The following is a 21,723-nucleotide window of genomic DNA, read 5'->3' on the forward strand; positions in this document are numbered from 1 at the left end:
AACCATACCCGTTTTCCTGCATGGCGCATACCCCAGGCAGGTGGTGACAAAGGAATGAGGAGGGCAGTTGCCCTGGTAGTTTGACTACAGACTAAAAATCTTTACACTGTACCAAAAAAAAAAAAAAAAAAAAAAAAAAAAAAAAGATTGTAAAGCATCATCATTTATGATCTCATTTATTAAAGAGACACTGAATTTGAAATTAAAGTGGGGCTCCGAGGCGGCTGACTTGGTTAAGTGTCTGACTCTGGATTTTGGCTCAGGTCATGATCTCACAGTTCCGGAGATCGAGGCTGATTCTGGCTCTGCACTGTCAGTGCAGATTCTCTCCCTTCCTCGCTCTCTGTGCCTCCCCTGCTCGCATGTGCTCTCTAAACAAACATTTTTTTATAAAAGGAAATTAAAAGTGGATATGTTTCCTGATATGGTTCAAAGCTTTGGTCCAAGTTCTAAACAACTAAAGAATACTAAAATAACAGTAAAAGAATTTAACAGTAAAACAATGTCTTAGCTCTGACTGCTATAACAAAATACTCTGTGGCTTCGACAGCAGACATTTATTGTCTCACAGTTCTGGAGGCAGGGAAGTCCAAGATCAAGATGCCAGTCGATTGGGTTTTTAGCTTGCAGAAGGCTGGCTGCCTTCTCACTATGTCTTCACCTAGGACATAGCAGAGAGAGAGAGAGAGAGAGAGAGAGAGAGAGAGAGGGAAAGCTGGAACAAGTGAGATCTGGCCTCTCTTCCTGTTTTTTCAAGCACACTAATCTCATCAAGACCTCACCTAAACCTAAATACTTCGCAAAGGCTTCACCTCCAATACCATCAGATTGCAGTTCAGGGCTTTGGGAGGACACAAACATTCAGTCCATTACAATAAATTTTTTTTAAGTTTATTTATTTATTTAGTGAGAATGCAAGCAAGCAGGGTAGGGGCAGAGGGAAAGGGAGAGAGAATCCCAAGCAGGATTCACACTGTCAGCGCAGAGGCCCATGTAGGTCTCGAACTCATGAACTGTGAGATGGTGACCTGAGCGGAAATCAAGAGGCGGGCACTCAACTCACTGAGCCACCCAGGCACCCTCCATAACAATAATTTAAAGGGTTTAAAGCCATAAGGACAAAAAGGACAGAAAAGGAGAACAACAGAAAGTCAGAGATATTAGAGGAAACTGGAAGGGGAGTGATAATTGTCTGAGCTGACACAGAAACCCACACGTTAAGGGATACAGGATGGTCAACCAGCTAATCTCCATTAAGCCGTTATCCACCTCTCCTCTACCACACTTCCCAACCCTCTCAAAAGCTTAGAAACCGGGGGCACAAAACAATCTGGAGGTTAGGAGTGGGGGATTGTTTGGAAATCTGTTAAAGAGCACTTAGACACCATGTCCTTTCTCTAGTCCAGGCAGCCATGTTGTTGCTCTCCCCCCACCTCCCTGTGACCACCCCCAGGGAAGACTAACTTACTTTCTGGAGGAATTGAATCAGAATGTTTGTGGAGTTGAGTCTAGGGAAAGAGGAAGGTGTGGAAATGAAGAGGGAAGACAGAAAAAAATGAGATCAACCCATAAAGTTCAGTATCTGGTGAATAGAAATTCCAGAAAGAGAGAACACTGAAAATAATGGATAAGAAATTACCAGAAAGAAAGGAAGAATAAAAAGAGGGAAGAAAAAAGAAAAAATGAATTACTATCAGACTGTCATTGTCTTTCTCCAACTCATTGATTTTCTCTAGCATTAGCTATCTAATTCAGTATTCCTTATCATTAATAATGCCCACTTTTCAAATTGCCTAAAACATTGCACTCATACCTCCCTCCAGTGCCATCCCATCACTAGCTCTGATCCCTATTCCAGGCTAGTAAAAAGTTTAGCAATGGTAATACTGCTGCACACCAGGGGTTATCACCACTCCACCATCACCAATTATGCAGCTATTGCCAGATGGCTGGTAGGTGACCCGCCATCAAAATTCAATTCCAGAGTCTGTTTCCTGAACTACTGGGTTCCTTGGCAAGCCGACTCTGAGCTGGAGTTTGATGTGTGGAAAGCTTATCAAGGAGTGCTCTTGGGATTGATTCCTGCTGGGAATAGGTGATCCCCCTGTGTGACCAGCTACTAAATCCAGGCTGCTCCCAGAAAGGGGGCAGGGCTTTGGACAGGGCAGCTCTTTGGCAGAGGGCGCTTCTGGGAAAGGGACTCATCTGAGAACTGTAGGCCACCAGCACTCCTGACGTGGGGGGGATGAGTGCCTCGGTCCTGAAGGTGGTAGCGCATAACATTATTCATAGGCACTCCCAACAGCTCTTGGAACAGTTAGAGAACAATTTGAGGGAGGGGAGAAGGTTGGGGTTGCTATATAATGGGTGGTAGGGGTACAGAGAAATATTATTATGTGGATACTATTGTTACCCTATTCTTAGAGCCCAAGAAATAAAGATTACATGTGGCTTGTTATTCACCCCTATGTCACACAAAAACTCCGAGACTGATAGTTGAGAGAAAATAGAAAGCGTAAAATCTTCTATCTCTCAGGCTCAACGTTTACATTTGGCTCCATAAGAAACAAGCACTTGATTGTACAGAAAGACACATCTCACATTAAATTAACTGGTTCTGTTTCTGGTGCACTCTGGTCTCACCGATATTATACTTAGTAATAACGCTCTATAAATGTCATGAAGGATGACCTTAGCTTGAGCTGCAGCTTAGACTAACATCTTTCAGATCTCCGGTCATCAACGCGTGAAACTTTCTGCCTCCTACCCTATAAACTTGGACACAGTTGTGAATTCAAAATGTCCTATAAACCCCTCCCTGGGACCAGATGCCTGATGAATTGAAAACCAATGGGAACAAGCATTGAGACTCATGCTGGAATGTAGAGCAGGAATCAGGGCTTGGAAGTTCCCTACCGGTAAATACCACACAATGTTGACAATTTCATTTGTGTGTGTGTCAGGGTTGGGAGGGGTGTTGCTATAAAATTGAAATAACATTTTTACTCTTCTTATTGTTGCTGACTTATTTCTTAAGAGAATGGAAACTGAAATTTTAACTTTCAGAAGGTTCAGTGGTGTATAGAGTACTTAAGTAATGACAACCTTAGCTTGAAATTTACTTCTAAATTACATGCCTGCCTCCAACATGGCTTCATAAGAAATAAGCAAGTCATATTCACATGAGAGATATAAGGAAGACACTCCCAAGTGTATAGAAAGGCCTCAGAGAGGGAAACGAGTGACACATTAGGACTGAGGGAAAGTAAAAGCTCAGGCAAAGCCTGTAAAGTGAAGGGGAGCAATGAATTAGATGAGGCTACACTACTTTGCAGAAATGTATAAACTTTAAAAAATCAAGAGTTTAATCCAATAAAGGTTGATTTCTCTTTCTTGCCACAGTCCAATGCAACTCTTCTGGACAGCTCTTCTCCAAGTGAGGACTCAATGACACAGGTTTGTCTCCATCTTGTAATTGCACCATCTGGAATATTCCAAGATGGTGGCCAATGGTTTTCCATTTGTCAAAACTCATAGAACTATATTTGAAAAGAAGAAATTTTATTGCATGTAAATTATACCTTAATAAACCTGCATTAAAATAATAAGATATTGGTATCTCAGGGAATCTTCAAGAAAGCCAGAAAATCATATTTTAAGCCTATGCAGGTAGAAATAATGCTAAAATGGGACACCTGGGTGGCTCAGTCTGTTGAGCATCTGACTTAGGCTCAGGTTATGATCTCACAGTTTGTGGGTTCAAGCCATGCGTGGGGCTCTGTGCCGACAGCTCCTTCTCTCTCAAAAATAAATAAACATTAAAAAAAAAAAAAGAATGCCAACATGGCATCCACATCCCATGGACATACTACCACACCCAGCCTGAGTAAAGGCACTCTAGCCTGCACCATTAACAGTGGCTTCCACTGCCCCTGTGGCTCTCTGGCTATTATACCTGTAATCTTGTATTTTATTTATTCATATCCTCTTTCATTCTTAATTAGTTTTGCCAGAGTTCCTTCCATGTTATTAATCTATTCAAATAATTCATTTTTTGTTTCGTTTATGTTCTCTTTTATTGTTGATTTTGCCCTTACCTGTATGAGATAAGGGCTTTGCTTTTTCCCAACCCTTCTTTAGCCCCTTTTTTCCAACCTTTTTAAAATTTTCTTTTTTTTTTTTAATTTTTTTTAACATTTATTCATTTTTGAGAGACAGAGAGACAGAGCACAAGTGGGACAGGGACAGAGAGAGAGGGAGACACAGAATCGGAAGCAGGCTCCAGGCTCTGAGCTGTCAGCACAGAGCCGGATGCGGGGCTGGAACCCATGAACTGCAAGATTGTGACCTGAGCCGAAGTCGGGCGTTCAACCAACTGAGCCACCCAGGCACCCCTAAAATTTTCTTATGAGAACATTTAAAGGCACAATTTCTCTTTCTGTGTGCTATACAATTTCGCAGCCACTCTCCACATGTAGCTATTTAACTTTAAGTTCGTTAAAATTAAAACTAGTTTAAAATTTCAATTTCTTTGTCACACTAACCACATTTCAAATACTGGAGAGTGACATGGAGTGAGTAGCTGCCATATTGAACAGAGCACATATGGAACATTTCCATCATCACAGAATGAACAGCACTACTCTATTGTTTTAGATGCAGCCAAAAATTTTTTGACGTACAGTTTTTTCAGTATTTAATAATTTCCTAGACATGGGGTGTTTGTTTTAAATATCTGTTTATTACTAATTTCTAACGGGTTTTTTTCGTAATAATCAGAGCACAAGATTTATATGATATTGGTTCTTTGGAATCTATTGAAGTTTCATTTTAGGTCTAGTATGTGTTTGCTTTTGTATCTACTCTGTGTACTTGGGAAAGGAGTGTATTCTCTGCTTGGTGTCAAGTTTCCTGTTTTTTTTCTTTTTTAATGTTTATTTTTATTTTTGAGAGAGAGAGAGTTCATGAACAGGCGAGGTACAGAGAGAGGGGGGGACAGAGGATCCAAAGCAGGCTCACAGTGACAGCAGAGTCCGATGTGGGGCTCAAACTCCCCAACTGTGAGATCACAACCTGAGCTGAAGTCAGACGCTCAACCGACTGAACCACCCGGGCGCCCCTGCTTGGTGTCGAGCTTTAATTCTGTGTCTATGTTAGGCTGAATAATGGCCACAAAGATATCCATGTCCTCTCCCCAGAGCCTGTGACTATTACCTTATATGGCAAAAAGGGACTTCGCTAATGTGATTAAGGACCTTGACATGGGGAGGTTATCCCGGACTGTTTGGGTGGGCCCTACATGCAATCACAAGTGTCCTTCTGAGAGGGGGGCCCAGGGAGATTTGAGTACAGAAGAGGGGGATGGCATGTGACAATGGAAGCAGAGGCTGGAGGACACACGGGGCAGATACTCCCCCTCAAGAATCTAAAGGGAAGAGGATTGAAGACATCTTGGCTTCAACTTCCTAAAACTCATTTTAGACTTGCGGCCTCTAGAACTACAAGAGAGTAAGTCTGTGTTGTTGCTTTTGTTTTTAATTTGTTTGTTTTTGAGAGAGAGAGCAGGGGCAGGGAGTGGGGGTGGGGGGGCAGTGAGAGAGGTAGACAGAGAATCCCAAACAGGCTCTGGGCTGACATCAGCAAACCCGATGTGGGGCTCAAACTCATGAACTGTGAGATCGGGACCTAAGCCAAAGTCAGATGCTCAACTGACTGAGGGACCCAGGTGCCCCAAAGTCTGTGTTATTTTATACTAGGTCTGTAGTAATTGTAATACCACCTAATAGTTTAAGTTTCTTAATTTCATTATTCTGATCTGTATCTTTCCTTACTTTTAGTCTGCTTGTTTTATCAATTTCTTTTAATGATATTAAATCATATTTATCATATTTATATTTACATATCATATTTATAAATCATATAAATCATATTTATCAACATCTTTTAATGATATTAAAACTTTTAATTACATGTGTTGACTTAAATATTTCTCCCTATGTGTACTATCTCCCCCAAGTGTACTATCACTTGCTTATTATACTTTTAGGGTATTTTTTAGGTGTCTATATGTTCATGACAATTATATCTTCTTGCTCTGTTTGTTCCTTTTGTCAGGATATAACATCCCTCTTTGTTCCTTAATATATTTCTTGTTTATAGTACTATTTTATCGGATATTAAAATCACTTCTCATGTTAAAAGTATGATGCCTTTGGCTACCTTCACTAGAATAAATTTGAGGTGGTATCTAATTCCTTACCCCACCTCCTCCCAATTCAATCTCAATATATAAATTCAGTATATAATCTTATATTGAATACACACAGAGAAATAAATGTATATATGTGTGTTTATATTAACCCATGTGTGTATATAGTATACATTAGTATAAATACATACATTTCTTAGCTCTGCCAGGAGAGGACCTACAAGCAGTGACACCTGGTGGCAGTGTGCACACCTAATTCCAACATCCTGGTTTCCAAATACCCATTCTCCAATGAAAGGAAACAGGGCTTTTAGAGTGATCAGGACAAATAAAATAATCTGATTAGTTTCAAGTACCTTATGATGCCAGAAAGTACAGATGTACTTAAAAAATGGTGGCATGTTAGGGTCTCCTGGGTGACTCAGTCGGTTACGCAGCTGGCTTCAGCTCAGGTCATGTTATCACAGTTCATGAGTTTGAGCCCTGCATCGGGCTCTCTGCTGTCAGCGCAGAGCCTGCTTTGGATCCTCTGTCTCCCTCTCTCTCTGCCCCTCCCCGCATGCTCTCTCTCTCAAAAATAAACACACATTAAAAAAAATTTTTTTAATGGTGACATGTTAAAAGGACACAAAATTCAACCTGAAAGAACTTCCAATGCCTAAAGCTGGAACAAACTAATCAACAAAATAAATAACAATAATATTGGCTTATAAGCCAAAGAACAGAATTAATATGCCTGAGAGCATATGATATAAATAAGTAATTGAGTAAATAAGTTGGGGATAAGGGATAACTCTTCCTTTCAGAAAATATAAATTAATAAAGATAGAAATGAGGGAAATAGAAAATCACTGCAGGAATACCAGTGGACTCCGAATTACTCTACAGTAAAGGACCATAATTCTCCAAAGGGAGGGATTGTCCACCACAACGTTTACATTTCCCTAAGGCAATAAATTTGGGTATTATGTCATTCAAGGTTTTAGCAGGCAACAGATGGAACACCCAAAATCTTACATTAAAAGAGTTAATGAGGGACTATGTACAGGGATTTGGGCAAGTCTAAAGGAACCAATAAGGAGAGGCATCCCAAGCCATGGGTCTGAAAAGTCAAGAGGAGGGTACCACAGACCCACACAGGGATGGAACCCCAGATGCAGGGTTGCCTGCCAGGAGCTGTCGTTGTGGGGAAATGAACCCCCTGCCAAAACTGCAGCGATACAAACAGGGCATGGGGAAAACAAATACCCAACCTCTCCCTCTCCTGCCTTCTGATCTCCCCTGGTGCTTCTTCCCATCGACCAAACCCAACCAAAAGCCAAAATACAGAAATTTACAGAGCTCAGCCTCCTGGAACCCACAATAGAGCAAGAAGCATAGAGAATTATACCAGGGAACAAATGGAGAGTATGTTTACATGAGTCAGGAAAAAAAATCACAAATTTTAATTTCATTGAGGACACATTGAATTGTGTCCTCCAAAAAGATATGTTGAAGGCCTAACTCCCAGTACCTCAGAATGCAACCTTATTTGGAAGTGAGGTTACTGCAGATGTAATTAGTGAAGATGAGGTCATACTGGAGTAGAGTTGTCCCTTAATCCGATATGACCTGTGTCTGTAAAAAGAAAAAAGAGGAGACACAGACATACAGGGGAAATGTCATGTGACCAGAGAGGTAGAGATAGCAATGTGTCTACAAACCAAGAACACCAAGGATTGCCAGAAAATGCCAGAAGCTAGGAGAGGCAAGGAAGGATTCTCCCCCAAAACTTTTCAGAGGGGGCATGGCCCTGCCAACACCTTGATTTTGGGCTTCAGCCTCCAGTACTGTGAGACAACACACTTCTGTTGTATTTAAACTTCAAGTTTGTAGCACTTTGCAATGGCAGCCCTAGAAAACAAATACAACATGTTTATGTCAATTGCAAGGGAGATCATGAATTTTAATTTCCATCACACAGAAAACTTTTGATTTAGTGAAACCCACAACTTTCCCGACAGTCTTTGTATTGCACTTTTGGATCACAATATTTGAAAAAAATAAACAAATGATTTCAAGAATTCCTTTTTAAACCGTATCATCTCCTAGGTCTTGGATGTACATCATCAATGCTATACAATGAGCATCGATACTGACATAGACTCTTACAGAATCCTTTGCTTCAAAGAGCAAACTGTCATTCATGTACTTCGTTTACAGAAAATGGGCTGATAACACACTGAAAATTTCAACAACTAAAACAAAAATTTTTTCAACTGATCAGATCATGATAAAATGCCTTTTTACATTTACCCATAAATAACCAGTAAATTAAAATGTTTTAAACAACTTGCAAGCAGAAGTTAATAAAATTTAATATATCACAGTTATCCTCACCCTTTCTTTAATGAGATGTTACTTTTACTATCCCATGTGTCATCTGATATCTGAGAGCATAGCTGAAAGACAGCAAGCTGTTGACAGAACTGAGACAACCAGGCTGTGCCTGCTACCAATCGGAAAGAATCAAGGAGCAGAAAACTGCAAATCGAGAGGGAGCCAACCATGCTTTTAAGATTTCTCAATAGACTGTCATTTGCTGGTTGGAAGATCACATCTTTGTATGACCTTGTTTCCTCTTACTAGGCCAATGAGGGATAAAACAGGTGTGTTTGGGTACATGTCAGATGATGGTGGGCTGTGTCTCATCTTGTCCCAATTCTGTCATTGTACAACTACGTGACCATGAACAAATGATGAAGTCTGTTTTGACTTTCATTTCTTCAGGTAGAAAATAAAGATCTAGACCTATTTCTGCTATGGGACCATTCTGGAAGGGTTTCTCTGTCAGAGATCAATGAGGTAAGGTCCATTATTAAATAATTTTAATTAATAAGTGAAATACAAATCCCTTATCTGTAAACATACCACCTCTCCATTGTTGTAATACATAAGGAGTTTGGGGATTATGATGTGCATCGATTAAGATGCTTAAGAAATGATTCAGATACAGCAACCAACCTGCCCTGGGTGTAGGTTCACCGACAGTGCCTTGTCAGGGGTAGTTGTGAGTTCAACCAGGAGCTCTTTCTCTGTGAAGCTTTACCTTGGAGGTTCCCAGCTTCCCCCTGTCTTCAGGAACAGGCTGTCAACTGATTAAGTCTGCTTTTCAAGATCATATCACCTTTACTAGTTGAGCTCAGAACACAGTAATAGAAGCCCTTTTGCTTTGTTTGAGTCTTGATATCCTTGGCTTTTTCTTCTTCCACCTGAGTTAATTGGACTAACCAGAGGCAAATTCAGGAGGCTTCAAGCCTCTTAGGCTAGCCTGAGGCTAGCTAACAGAGACTGTAAGTGGATGCAACCAGCATCTATTAAATTTCCTCCCTGTTCACATTACTGTATTTCAAAGTCCTGTTCTCCACTGCCTTTGTAAATGTGTTTTGCCCTGCATGTTGGAAGGTCATTGTATCAGTTTTCATAAGCATCAGTTGTGATGGCTTAGTAGCATGAGAAAGACAACTCAAGATAAAATGGTTTTAGCAAAGTAAGACATTTGTTGTTTCACATAAGGGAGTATAGAACCGGCTTTGGGGAAGGCTATACCTTTGGCTCAAATGGTGTTTTCAGATCTTGGGGGCATGAAGAGTGTCACAGAAGTGTCACCCAAGAGAAACATCTACTATAACCCTGAAATGTCAGGCTTCCTGGAGCAGGTGACATTACTAAATCCTGAAAGATGAGTAGGATGAATTATACGGGAAAAGAGGGAAATTGGGGGAAGGAAAAAAGGACATTCCAGGTAGACGTGGAGCACATGGTAAGGTCTTGAAGCAGGAAAAAGCAAAGTTTCCTTAGGGCAAGGCCAACCCTTCAAATGGCTGAAAGGTGGGAGAGGTGAGAACTAATGCTCTAACAGTAAGTGGCGTATGGATGAAGTTGGTCTTCCGTCACTGAAAATCTGAGGTTTATCCCGAAGGCTCTGGGAAAGCACTGAATAAATAAGGACAGCTTCAAAAATAGAAGGTGTCATGAAAACTGAGCCTAGAGTAATGTGAAATGAAGAACAGGCAGCCCTATCATCTGGTCTAATGATTATGGTAGTTTAAGGCTAAAGTAGGTATATAAATACCTAGTCCTGAGAACTGCTTTCCAGTCATTTTCCCTTTAACTGCTTCTATAGAATTTATCAAATTATAGTCTACTAATAGAATCTTTTTTTAAATTACTATAATGGGAGTAATAGGAATAAACAAAAGACTTTAGTCTATGCCAGACAAGAATCCCCATATGACAAGTAGGAATCAACTGTCTGAATTCATTTCCCCAAAAAAGAGATGAATTTATGGATAACCATGCAATGTATCATCCAAGCTGTGACAGTTCCTTAAAAACCAGTTTTCCTGAGTAACAATTTACATACAGTAAAATTTGCTAGTTTCAAGTGTTGGTTTTGTTGAGTGATAGTAAATGGCTGAAGTGATGTAACCACCACCATAGCCAAGACGTGGTGTCACCAGTGACCCTAAAATTTCCCTACAACCCTTGTCAGTTAGTCTCCTCATCCTGTCCTTCAACTCTGGCAACCACTGATCTTCTCTGTGTATAGTATTGACTTTTCTAGAATTTCACATAAATAGACTCATCTGAATATAGCCTTTTGTACTTGTCTTCTTTCATTTAGCTTTTGAGATTCACCCACGTTAATTTCAGTATTTTGTTTCCTTTTTAATACTGAGTAATAATTCATTGTTTGGAGATACCATCAGTTAATGTTTATTTTTTCCATGTGGGTAACTAAATGTGCCAGCACAGTTTATTGTAAAGACTATTCTTTCTCCATTGAATTATTTCAGACTTTTTGTGGAAAAACCATTAATTATACATGTTTGTCTATTTCTGGATTCAGTTCTGTTCCATTGATCTGTGTGTCTAAATTTATGCCAATACTACACTGTTTTGTTTACTGTAGCCTTGTAGTAAGTCTTGAAATCAGGTAGTGTGACTTGTCCAACTCTGTTCTTTATTTTCAAAATGATTTTTTGGGGGTGCCTGGGTGGCTCAGTCAGTTGAGCTCAGGTCATGATCTCACGGTTCATGGGTTTGAGCCCCCCAGGTTGGGCACTGTGCTGACAGTCAGAGCCTGGAGTCTGCTTCAAATTCTGTGTGTCTCTCTCTTTGTGTCCTTCTCCCACTCATGCTTGCTCACTCTCTCTCAAAAATAAATATTAAAAAACATTTTTAAAAATTATTTTGTCTATTCTCCCTCCTTCACAATTGAATATAAATATACCATCCATTTGTCCATTTCTACCAAAAAATTCTACCGAGACACTGATTGGAATTGCACTGAATCAATAGATTTGGGGAATACAGTAGGCTAAATAATGGCCACCCAAAGAACCTGTAAATGATGCTTTTTATGGGACTTTGTACATATGATTAAGGATCTTGAGATGGGGAGATGATCCTGCACTATCTAGGGCCCTAAAAGCAGTCGCATGTATCCTTATAAGAGGAAGACAAGGGAAGACTGTAGACAGAAGAGAGGCGGGGAGACTGAGATTAAAGTGATGGAGCCACAAACCTAGGGATTACAGCAGCGACCAGAACCTATGAGAAGCAAGCAGTGATTTCCCTACAGACTCTGGAGGGAGTGTGGTCCTGCTAACACCTTGCTTTCATCCCAGGGATAGATTTCAGACTTTCAGCCCCCAGAATTGTGAGAGAACTTTTAAGCCACAAAGTCTGTGGTAATTTGTTATAGCAGCTGTAGAGATCTAATACAGGGAAAATTAACATCTTACTAAAATTGAGCTTTCCGACCATGACAATGTGTCTCCATTTATTTAGGTCTTATTTCATTTCTTTCAACAATATTTATAGTTTTAAACACACCAATCTTGCACATATTCTGTTAAATTTATCCCATGTCTTACATATTTTTGAGGGGCTACTGTAAATATTTTTTAAATGTCAACTTGCGATTGTTTATTTCCAGCCCACAGCACTGTGACTGATTTTTGCATATTAACCTTGTACCTTGTGACCTTGCTAAATTTATGTATTAGTTCTGGAAGGTATTTTTGCTGATTCCATAGAGTTTTATACTTAAATGATCATGTCACCTGTGAATAAAAAGTTTTACTTCTTTGTCTCCAATTGATATGTCTTTTCCTGCCCCTCACTCCTAATTGGTTTGGCTAGGAACTATAGTATAATGTTGAATGAAAGTGTCAAAATGGATATTCTTGTCCTGTTACTGATCTGGAGGGGTGTGCATCCAGACTCATTCCATATTATATCATGTTAGCTGTAGGTTTTCTATCAAGATGAGGAAGTTCCCTTCTATTCCTGGTTTTCTTGGAGTTTTTATCATAAATCTGTGTTGAATTTTGTCAAATCTTTTTTTTTTCAATGTACTAAATGATCTAATGGTTCTTTTCTAGTCTACTAATATGGTGAATAATGTCGGCTTTTGAATGGGAAATTAACCTTGCATTCCTGGAATAAACCCCAAGTGGTCAAGATGTATTATCCATTTTATAATCTGCTAAATTTGGTTTGCTAGAATTTTGCCAGGGTTTTTTGTCTCTGTTCATGAAGGCTATTGGTTTATGATCTCTTTTTCTTGTAATGTCGATCAGGCTTTACAAGAAGATCATAAAGACTGAAGATCGCTGACTCAGGGCCAATACTCCAATTAAATTTTTTTAATTTAAAAATGTTTACAAAGCATAACATACATATAGGAAAGGTATATATCATAAATGTACAGTGTAATCTATTTTTATAAATTACACAAACCCTTGTAACTGGCACCCAGATCAAAAAATATTACTAATGTCCCAGAAGATCCCCTTGTGCCCTCTTCTTTTTATTACCACTCCCCAAAGGTAAACAATTGTCTGACCTCCAGCAGCATAGATGTGGGGTTGTGGTTTTTTTAACTTTATGTAAATGTAATTGTATAGTCTGGCTTATTTCACTCAACATCATGCTGTTGGATTCATCCATATTGTAATCATAGGTTGTGAGTACCCTGGACTGTCAATACAATAAAATATCTATTTTACTGGGAATTTGGGTAGCTCCCAGTTTGGGTTTTTACAAATAGTGATGCCATGAACATTCTAGTACATACAGTCATTTCTGTCAGGCATAACTAAACATTGCTTTATGTCATAAATTGTCACTAATGTAGAAAAAATAGGCATGAATGTTTAAGAAGCTAAAATTTTTTAAAAGCTAAAAAAAGAGAAAGTAATCAACTTGCTTTAAGTACTAAGTAAATCAAAATGCCACCCATCCTTTTATTATTCTGTCTTTCATAATGTAATGGTGCCCCATACCAACCCCTTCACTTGTGCTGATCTGTTTCCTCAAACGTATCACTCTATCCACGTTCTCCTACCCCCACCACTCCTCGTTTCTTCTTCTCACTCTCTACTGGCCACTTCCTACCACCATCTAAAAGGTCTTGACCCATTCCCATAAGTGAATGAACTCAAAATCTTATACTTTGAGGTACTTAGTGGTAATGCACCTTCTTCTAAAACTGTCTTGGGTATCCAGGATTTAAATATATTTCTTTTGTGTCTGAAACTCACTCATAGAGTGTTCCATTGGTTTAGACTTTCTAGATTTTGGTCACCACATCAGTTAGCTTAGAGCAATTTATCTTTGTTCGTACAATAACAGACCTAATTTCAGATGTTACCTATTGTGACCAAGATCGTAAATAATTCCATGTACTTAAAACTATTATTTAAGAAGGTAAGGAATAATACAATCAAAAGAAGGCTGGCAACCTCTAGCTTTATTCTCATCCATGCCAAGAACTTGTACTCAAAATTCAAAAAATCTTAAAGTCTTTAGCAGATAATGTGGAGAAGCACTCTGTTCTCTGATCCTGAAACACCAACCTAATTTTAAATATATATACATATTTTTATTTTAAATATGTTAGTACATATATATTTTATATATAAACTTAAAGTTTATATTTTTAAGTTTTAAATATATATTTTCATTTTCATGTGCAATATTAGAGAATATTCGGAAATACTTAGAACCAAAACACATCAGACATAGGATAGGTCACTAAAGGTTTCTTAAATTGTTCCTATTCCTTTGCAGCATATGTTGCTTAAAATGTTAACAGAATCACTCAAATTAATGCTATGAAACCCCCCCCCATTCATAAGTACAGTGGTTTTGCTACATAATTTATAACAGCACCTTTGCTTCTTAAAGCTTCCCACTTTCTTAAAGAATTAGTTATTTTGAGGTGCCTGGGTGGCTCAGTCGGTTAAGCATCCAACTTCGGCTGGGGTCATGATCTCACAGTTCATGGGTTTGAGCCGCAAGTCAAGCTCTGTGCTGACAGCTCAGAGCCTGGAACCTGCTTCAGATTCTGTGTCTCCCTCTCTCTCTGCCCCTCTCTGCCCACATTCTGTATCTCTCAAAAATAAATAAACATTTTTAAAACATTAAAGAAAAGAATTAGTTATTTTTAGTAAATTTTTAAATTATTGGTTATGCATTTGTTACACAATCTAGGGAAATATTGAAAATTTTTATAACTTCAGCACACTAAGACTAATATAATTTCTAGTCTTTTTATTTGAATATGTTTTCCTACATCATAGTCTATATATAATTTAATAATCCTATATTCTTCATTGATTATAGCATAAGCATTTCATACTGCTACAAAGTCTTCACATTATTTTCAGTAGCTATCTGTTCTATGTTGTATGACTACTTTCTGTTTTTCACTATAATAAACATACTGGAGAATTTCCATGAATACAGCTTCTTCCCTATATTTTCTATTAACCTACTAAGAAAGTAGCACAAATAATAGAAATATTTTCATCGTTCTTGAAATTGTCAAATCTTCTCCTGAAAGAGTGAATTTTATTTCTTCTTTTTAAAAATTTTTTTAATGTTTATTTATTTTTGAGAGAGAGAGAGAGAGAGAGAAAGGGGAGGGGGGCAGAGAAAGAGGAGACACAGAATCCAAAGCAGGCTCTGAGTCATCAGCACAGAGCCCGACACTGGGCCCTAACCCACAAACTGTGAGATCATGACCTGAGGCAAAGTCAGATGCTCAACCGACTGAGCCACCCAGGTACCCTATATTTCTTCTTAACAGTAATCATAGGACTCCCTGGCTAAGGAAGATGCAGTAAGCAGAAGATTGTAATACAAGATTCTGTTAGCTGATAATGCTTTTTTAAAATGTGACTCAAATTCTAAGTTTTGAAAATATGGTCTTTTTATTAAAAATAATAAAATATTGGGGGCGCCTGGGTGGCTCAGTCGGTTGAGCGTCCAACTTCAGCTCAGGTCATGATCTCACGGTCTGTGAGTTCAAGCCCCAAGTCGGGCTCTGTGCTGACAGCTCAGAGCCTGGAGCCTGCTTTGGATTATGTGTCTCCCTCTGTCTCTGCCCCCCCACCCCCACTCATGCTCTGTCTCTCTCTCTGTCAAAAATAAGTAAACATTAAAAAAAATTAAAAAATAATAATAATAATAAAACATGTATTAGGTTTCTTTGAAATTCAGAGAGATAAAAAGGGAAAACAGCAAGCAAAATTAGGCTACAGTTTACCTGCTCAGATTACTCTGGTTAACATATCATATTTTAACAAAAGTAGTAAATGTATTCAGTTAGAAAATGCAAACTTCGTAGAATAAAACATGCCACATCAATCCTTCAATCCTTGTTCCCAAAGCTATTTACAGCTTAAATTTTAGTTCAAAGTATAGAATCTATTATCTCTTTGGGGCAAAGGGGAGGATTTGAAACAGTTATTGTTCCGTGGGTACAGAGGTTGAGTTTTCAAAATGAATATAGTTCTGGAGATGAAAGGTGGTTGTGGTTGTACAACAATATGAATGGACTTACTGCCACAGAGCCACTCACTTAAAAATTAGTAAGATGGTGTATTAGTTTTCTGGAGCTGCGTAACTAATTACCACAGACCTGGAGGGCTTAAACAGTAGTCATTTGTTTTCTGATGTTTCTGGAGGCTAGAAGTCCAAGATCAAGGTGGAAGCATGTTGGGTTTCCTCTGAGTCCTCTCCTCCATGGTTGGCAGATAGCCACTTTCTCTCTGTACGTTCACATCTTCTCTCTCTGTGGGCATCCGTGTCTTGATTTTCTCTTCTCATAAGGACACCTGTCAGACTGGATTAGGGCCCACCCTGATGACCCCATTTTAACTTAATCACCTGTTGTAAAGCCTTTCTTCAAATACAGTTACATTTGAGGTTTTGGGGGTCAGGGCTTTGACCTGTGGATTTGGGAGAACACAATTCAGCCCACAAAAAAATGGCACATTTTATGTTGTGTGTACTTCATCACAACTAAAATTTATTTCTAACCAGCCTATTTTTGTGTTAATGGAAATGACCCAAAAGTGGAGAGGAACCCAAGGATGCAGGAGAAAGGAGGGTATGGAGCTAAGTCCTGGAGTAGGTGAGATGGGATAAGCATGATGTTCATCATTTGTAACAAAAGAGAAAACAAAGTGTCTTGGGTCCAAAACCAAGAAGGGTGGCAAATTTGGTGGGAATCTGGTCAAGGATGTTCTCTCGTTACTGTGTTTGCTTTCTCAATTGGAATCAAGGTCATGAGCTAAGAGGAAGAACAGGGCAGATGCTGAAATTTTAAGAAAGGACAAAAGATGTGAACTGGTCTTCTCTGTAAATAGAAGAGTTAATTGATTGGGGAAATGAGGTAGAACTGCCAGGTGCAATGAGGGCTTCCTAAGGTTGATAGTCATGCAGCATGTGAGACAGCCTTCATAATTGGGGGCCTCCAACCACACTTAGAAGCTCAGGTGCAGGGACAGAGATAGCCAGAATAGATTTAATCAGTGTTTGCCAGGAAATTGCTGGGCAAAGATCAAAGGAATTAAGGATATATGTAAAGCAATGATTGTGATTATAACACTGGTAAGCTTGGTGGAGAAAGGAAGTAAGGCATGGGATGGGAGTGATGAATTGAAATAAAATAAAGAAATAAGCCCAGAGGACATATCTTGACTGTGTGACTCTGGAGGCCAGGACAGCTTACATTCTTGGTCCTGTGGAACTGTTATAATCGATGTCACCCAGAAGAGAGTTCATACCCCTGTCTGGCACCCTGATTAAAAGGCTGCTGGCATGGAATACCTCTACATTGACTGGCTCTGGTGGCCAGTGGGGCTTATGTTCTGGGTCCCACAGGTATCTAATTAACAACAACAACAACAAAAATTTCTAAACAGCTACCAACCCCCAGGGCATAGCAAGAGGCCATAAACCCAGGAGCTCAGTCTTTCTGTGAAGGAAGCCTATTGGCTAATCATCATGGCGGCAGGCTGAGGGTCAGGCTTGTAATTAAACATGCCTGTAGGGGTTGACTATAATCCTTTCCAGGGACCTCAGAGGGTGGGTGCTATCCTTGCAGTCTCCCTCTGCCATCCTCTAGAACACCAGTGTCTCCTGGAGGGCAGTGTTACGTGCAGTTGGTGCCCTAGTTTTTATGTCTGGTGCCTCAATTTTTGCCCAGGGAACACTGCTTAACCACCCAGCTCTAGTGGCCAGAGGGGCTTGCATTCCTGTATCCCACAGGACTGGCAATCAGAGAGATGGTTCTAGGCATGCTACCACTCCTAGGGCACTACACAGATACGAGACTGAGGCACCATCCCCAGTCTTTCTGTGAAGGAGGCCCCTTTGCTTGTCCTGGAGATTTGACCAGGTTTCAGGCTTGATACACATTTAGTAGCCTCCAGAGCTTCTCTCAAAGAATGTAGGCTGCAGATGCCATCTGGGTTCTCTGCCTTGTTCCAGTTTGCCAGTATCAACTACAAAAGAGCTTGTACATTCATCTGGAGACCGAATTTTTGCAACTACCACCCAGGGGACACCTCCAGATCAGCAGGCCAGCAAGGCTTATGCTTGTAGTCCCACAGGACTGTATATATTTGTATGCATTTGAAAGTTGCTGCCTGAGGGCCTAGCTTACAAATAGCCTGAATCTAGGTGCTGAGATCCTTCCCTTAGAGACGCTGACAGTTCTTGGTGCATCCTTAATACTGGGGGCTATTAAAAACGTAATAGGCTGCTTGGAGAAGCACAAAGGTTTGAGAGACAACCAAGAGCTGAGGCAAGGGTGAGCAACAGGTTCACCTTCTATAAGAGACCACTCTTTCAAGACTGGGAGAGGTGGTAGATTCATCTTACACAGAGAATTAAGCAACATGAAGGATCAGATTGGAATATACTCCAATTAAAAGAACAAGCTAAAACCTCAGGGAAAAAAAACTTAATGAAATGGAAATAAGTAATTTACCTGATAAGAAGTTCAAAGTAATGGTCATACAGATGCTAAGCAAATTGAGAAGATGGATGAACACAGTGAGAACTTTAACAAAGAGATGAAAAATATAATAAAGTATCAAATAGAAGTCACAGAGCTACAGAATACAATAGCTAAATTGAAAAAATACTTTAGACAGGCTCATTAGCAGACTAGATGAAGCATAAGAAAGGATCAGTCTACTCAAAGACAAGGCAGTGGAACTCACCCCATCAAAGCAGTAAAAAGAAAATAATTTTAAAAAATGAAGATAGCATAAGATAGCCTATGGGACAACATCAGATGGACTAACACTCATATTATAGATATTTCAGAAGAAGAGATAGAGAAAGGGGCAGAAATTTTAGAAGACATAATGGCCAAAAAGTTTATTAAACTGGGGAAGAAAATAAACGTCTAGATCCAGGAATCCCAGGGAGTTCCAAATGAAAGGAACTCAAAGAGACCTACACCAAGACACACTATAATTAAAATATCAGAAGTTAAGGACAAGGAGAGAGTATTAAAGGCAGCAAGAGAAAAACAACTTGTTACATACAGGGGATGCCCATAAGGCTATCAGCAGTTTTTCAGCAAAAACTTTTCAGGGAAGGGAGTGGCATGATATATTCAAAGTGCTAACAAAAAAGGAGAAAAATAAAAGAAAAAAAAACTTCAAACCAAGAATACTCTACCTGGCAAAGTTATCATTCAGAATTGAAGGAGAAATGAAGAGTTTTCTAGGCAAGCAAAAGCTCAAGGAGTTCATTACCACTAATCTGACCTTATAAGAATTATTAAGGGGACTTCTTTAAGCTGAAAAGATAGGGTACCAATTTAGTAACAAGAAAACATATGAAATAATAAATCTCACTAGAATTGTAATATATAGCAAAGATGGTGTATTAATCACTTATAAGGCTAATATGAAGGTTAAAAGACAAGCATAGTAAAAATAACTATATTTACAATAATTAGCTAAGGGATACCCATGATACACAAAATAAAAAGATGTGAAATGTGACATCAAAAAACATAAAATGTGGTTGGAGGAAGTAAAAATGCTGAGCTTTAGAATGAGATCAAACTTAAGTTGTTGTCAACTTAAAATAAACTGTTATAGGTATAAGTTGTTTTATGTAAGCCTGAAGGTAACCACAAAGCAAAAACCTATAGTAAATACACAAAAGATAAAGAGGAAGGGATATAATTATACCACTAAAGAAAATCATCAAACTACGAAGAAAGAGAGCAAGAGAAGAAGAAACAGAGAAGAACTATGATAACAGCCAGTAAACAATTAACAAAATGACAATAAGTACATACATATCAATAATTAAATTTAAATGGGCTAAATTCTGCAATCAAAAGACAATGAATTAAAAAAACAAGACCCTTCTATATGCTGCCTACAAGAGACTCACTTTAGATAAGGACACATACAGACTGATAGTGACAGAATGGGAAAAGATATTCCATGCAATGGAAACTAAAAGGAACCTGGAATAGCTATACTTATATTAGACAAAATAGACTTCAAAACAAAGACAGGCATTACATAACAATAAAAGTATCAATCCACAAGAGGACACAAAATTTATAAATATTTATGTAGTCAACATGGGAGTACCTAAATATATAAAGCAAATATTAACAAATGTAAAGGGAGAAATAAACAGTAATACATTAATAGTAGAGGACTTTAGGGGTGCCTGGTGGCTCAGTCGGTTAAGCGTCTGATTTCAGCTCAGGTCATGATCTCATGGTTCGTGGGTTCGAGCCCCACGTCAGACTCTGTGCTGACAGCTCACAGCCTGTAGCCTGCTTCAGATTCTGTGTCTCCCTCTCTCTCTGCCCCTCCCCTGCTCGTGCCCTGTCTCACTCTGTCTCTCAAAAATAAATAAATGTATTTTAAAAATTGAAAAAAATAGTAGGGAACTTTAATATTCCTCTTACATCAATTAATAGATCATCCAGAAAGAAAATCAGTAAGGAAACATTGTCCTTAAATGACACATTAGATCAGAAGGACTTAACAGGAGTATACAAAGCATTCCATCCCAAAGCAAAATACACATTCTTCTCAAATGCAGATGAAACATTTTCCAGGATAGGTCATATGTTAGGCCACAAAACAAGTCTCAATAAATTTAAGAGGACTGAAATCCTATCAAGCATCTTTTCTGACCACAATAGTATGAAAGTAGAAATTAATTACTTGAAGCAAGCTGGAAAAGCCACAAATATGTGGTGATTAAACAACATTCTCCTGAACAATCAATTGGGTCAAAGAAGAAATCAAGAGAAAATTGAAAAATACCTTTAGAACAACATAAATGGATCTATAACATACCACAATTTGTGGGATTCAGCAAAAGTAGTTCTAAGAGGGAAATTCATAGTGATAAATGCCTACTTGAGGAAACATGAAAAGCCTCAAATAAACAACCTAACTTTACACCTAAAGGAACAGAAAAAGAAGAAAAAGCCCAAAGTTAATAGATGGAAGGAGATAAAGGAAATAAAGATTAGAGCAGAAATAAATGAAATAGAGACTAAAAGGATGATACAGATCAATGAAACAAGAGCTGGATTCTTGAAAAGATAAACAAAATTGATAAGCCTTTATCTACACTTAACAAGAAAAAATGAGAAGACTCATATAAATAAAATCAGAAATGAAAGAGGCAGTGATACAACTGATACCATAGAAATACAAAGGATCACTAGAGACTACTATGAGCAATTAAATGCCAACAAAATAGACAACATAGAAGAGGTGGATAAATTCCTATAAACATACAACCTACAAAGAAGGAATCATGATAAAATAGAAAATATGAACATACCAATTACTAAAAAGGAGATTAAATCTGTAATCAAAAACCTCCCAACAAACAAAAGTCCAGGACCAGACTACTTCAATGATAAATTCTACCAAACATTCAAAGAATTAGTACCAATTCTTCTCAAACTGTTCCAAAAAATAAAAGAGGGAACTCTTCCAAAATCATTTTATGAGGCCAGCATTACCCTAATACCAAAACCAGATGAGAATGCCAGAGGAAAAAAAATATTACAGTGCAATATCTGAGATGAACATGGATGCAAAAATCATTGACAAAATATTAAGAAACTGAATCCAACAATATACTAAAAGATCATACACCATGAT

The 21,723-nt window shown here is 38.6% G+C and overlaps 1 long non-coding RNA gene across 2 annotated transcripts in view; it reads left to right on the forward strand.

Moving 5' to 3' along the window:
• Positions 1-21,723, forward strand: part of LOC132695076 (uncharacterized) — a 61,452-nt gene that overhangs the window by 24,787 nt on the left and 14,942 nt on the right. For both annotated transcript variants that reach the window (XR_009617681.1, XR_009617680.2), the window contains exons 3-4: positions 3,403-3,456; positions 8,978-9,052. This is a non-coding gene — a long non-coding RNA (uncharacterized LOC132695076). The remainder of the gene's footprint in view (positions 1-3,402; positions 3,457-8,977; positions 9,053-21,723) is intronic.

The sequence above is a fragment of the Panthera onca genome, chromosome B4 (assembly GCF_046562875.1).
Source record: "Panthera onca isolate mPanOnc1 chromosome B4, mPanOnc1 haplotype 2, whole genome shotgun sequence".
In the NCBI taxonomy this organism is placed as follows: domain Eukaryota; kingdom Metazoa; phylum Chordata; class Mammalia; order Carnivora; family Felidae; genus Panthera; species Panthera onca.